Raw genomic sequence first — 3,391 nt, 5'->3', positions numbered from 1 at the left:
ACCACAAGAGGGAGTTTCTCATTTTAGAGCAGCTCAGAAGAACGAACCTGCCGTGAAATGAAACACAGACAGAAGCTGAATATGTTCTAGCTGCTCACTGAAGGATTAACGTCAGAAAAAGAAGAAAACTATCCTAATTTGTCCGGGTCTTTCTTTCAAAACAGCAACACTTTACCGCTGCAGCTGAGGTCTGTAACGGCTTCCGGCTTCATGCCGTGTTCCATTTCACCGTGACAACAAACCGCATCACGGATCAAATAGTCCGCTTTTTTTGTGAAAAAATGAGCTAAACCAAAGAAATAACAAGAATAAAGTACTAAATATTGATTAAATGTTTATTTATTTTGTAAAGACCATGGTATAAGCGGGATAATACCCTCCGAAGAGTGCATTATGAGAAATTAACGCACTTCACGGAGGCAACCGTCCGACGCGAAGCGGAGGACGGTTTAGGCCTCTGCGTCGTGCGTTAATTTCTCATAACGCACACTTCGTCGGGTATTATCCCTTACATGTAGGTTGCAGGATGAAGGATGTGTGCGTTGGCCGGGGTGATTACGTTCCCCTCCTGATGTGAAGATAGTTTGTGAAGCCACAAGGTTTCTAAAGAGGACCACAATAAAGACGCGTCTGACATGACCTCTGGAGTCACGAACTAGAAATCATGTTGCTGGGGTGTGTTTACTGAACCAGAAGGTCTCAGCCTCTGGCTGCTCACGCAGGACTGGAAGATAATGTGTTCACCTTGCTGTCCTACAGTTACAAGCATTTTCCTTTAAAAGCTCGTGAAGTCTGAGTACACTCCATGTTCAAACTGGATCACCAGCTCGCACAATTATAGATTTCAGTATGCTGCTTTGTGTATTAATCTATGATCAGGTTAGCATGTAGTAACTACAGTTCTCAGTGACCTAGCTCCCTCCCTTGGTCTTTCCACTCTATGCTACTGGGTATCTTTTTTTTTTTTTTTTCTCATTTATGACCACTTAAGTCATAACTGCATTGTATTCTGCCTTTCCTGCTGACAAGAGAACAGCTGGCTTTACTTGAGAGCTGGAGCGGTCATTTTCAGTTTTGAAATAGAAAAATCAAGGGAATTGATTTACTTACCCAAAAAGGTAAGATGCTTATGAAGTAACTTTAAAGAATTATGTGATGGCAGCGTTCTCTGCCACACCCACAACAAAATGGTGGTAACCTCAATACACTGCACACTTCATTTTATTTCACATATTTGATACATTTAAAATTCATTTGTAAATAAACACAAACATTTCTTTGAGTTAAAATATATATTTATTTCATGTTTATTTGTAGAAACATATATTTTGATTTCATCATCTTGGGTTGTTTGATTAATTTCACCTGTTTTGAGTTGCCAGTGCCGTGTATGCTGGTTGCTGCGGGTGTGGCTGGGGTTCTGCTCCTGGAGCTGTGCTGTTGGGCCAAAGGAGGAAATGCAGCCGTCACAGCCTTTAAATGCTGTAGCAGGGCAATTGGCAGGCGCCACCTCCAGAAGTCTCCAGGGGGGAAACAAGGACAAATTTAAAAGTTTGTTTACTTTGATTCTGTAAAGAGTTGCTGTTAATTTGTTAATCCTTTTTGTGTACTTTTCTTTTGCTTGCTTTTTCTCCTGAAAGACCAGTATTTTTGTGTTTAGTATTTTGTGTTATCTTTGTTAAATGTTTAGTTCCCCCCATGTTAGTCAAGTGGTTTGATCGCCCACTATGTATGTTCCCCTGTTGTGTCTTAGGTTTGGTTAGGTCAGTTCATTTCTGTTACTTGGTCTGTTCAGTTGGTTAAAGTTAAGTTCAAGTTTATTGCCTGAGTTAATTCTGTTTTGTTGACCTCTTTTAAGGGCCCAGTTTGTAAATTATCTACCTTTTTTTGAGAAAATTAAACTTTTCATTTTTGGATGAATCTTCTGTTGTCCTCATTGGCCGCTCGATCCCTCACAAATTAAAAACACCTGTTTTTTTGTTTGAATCCCTGTTTAACCCTTGTGCTATCCAAGGCACATTAACATTGGGAGTGGGCTCATCTTTTTTCCAGTGATTTTTGATTTTCATTGGTGTCCATTGCAGACATAAAATACCAATAGATTCTCTCTTCCAACTCGTCATATATGGACGTATGGTAAGGCTTCCTCCGCATTACTTTTTGATATTTGAGGTGTTCCCATATCGTCGTTTTTTGTTGTGCTGGCTAATCCCATTAAACCAGAGGTCCCCAACCCTCGCCACTCAGACTGGTACAGAATCCTTAACCCAGTCGCGCTTCCCCATCCATTACCACGTCCGGTACAGCCAGCAAATGACGAGTTGGGGACACGCAAAACTTCAAAAAGTGACGCGAAGGGGGTCGGAACCATCCAGTGCATCTGGAAAGTATTCACAGAGCCTCACTTCTTTCCCATTTTATCAGGTCACATCCTTGTTTCAAAAAGGATTAAATCAGTTTTCTTCCTGAAAATTCTTTAAAAAACCATAAAGACAATGTTAAAATTGTTGAAAATTTATTAAAAATAAAAAACCTGAAAAATTGTATGGACATAAGTATTCACAGCCTTTTCATGGCAAAGACTGTGACAGTGTACATTTTTGTACTAATGTATGTGTTCAAATGAATTATGTGACAATGTACCGGATGTACTGTACGTACATACAAGAGAAGTTGGAACTGAGAATGTGTAGAAAATCATGTTCACCTTTCTAATGGGAGGGATAACACATGTAAGGGTGGGGTCATCTGGACGGCACAAGACAGAACAAGGGTCAAATAGGACACACAGAAACTGGTGAACACATTCTTTTTTTAACGAGAACCGGCTTTGGTTATTTTTCTTTGCTGGATGACAGGATTGAGCTAAGTCTTGCAAATGTAACACCCCTCTTATGTAGCTATTTATGACTTCATTGATGGCAATACTATGGGTGGGGTCCTGGGTACTTTCTATTTCAATTTCATTATGGTAAACAGGAGATACAAGTTACAGTTGAAGTTGTAAATTATTGATACTCACAAATCCTTCAACTTAACAGATGGAGAGGAGGTAGATGTTCAGGTGGGCTTCACGTGGTTAGCAGGTCAGCAGAGCTGGATGCACATGAAGCAAGAACTCGAGTCTGCACAAGAGGACAAGCCCTCTTGTTGGTAGCAGCCAGAGTCTTATTGGATATCAATTTTGAATTTCAATTTTATTTTAGATTAAGGAGTCCTAACTAAAGATTTATATGAACCCAGTGGACATTTCAACGTTGGCCCCATCTAGTTTACCCTTGGGCTGAATTGGTGGGCCCCAGGTTGGTTTGTCCACGGGTTCTATAGTGGCCCCATCTGTGTTTGCCCACCTAAGCCTAAACCACATATTTTGTATCAATATATGACAGAT

Source organism: Oryzias melastigma, linkage group LG9 (assembly GCF_002922805.2).
Source record: "Oryzias melastigma strain HK-1 linkage group LG9, ASM292280v2, whole genome shotgun sequence".
Lineage (NCBI taxonomy): Eukaryota > Metazoa > Chordata > Actinopteri > Beloniformes > Adrianichthyidae > Oryzias > Oryzias melastigma.
The sequence above is the reverse complement of the archived record's forward strand: the minus strand, read 5'-3'. Positions refer to the sequence as shown.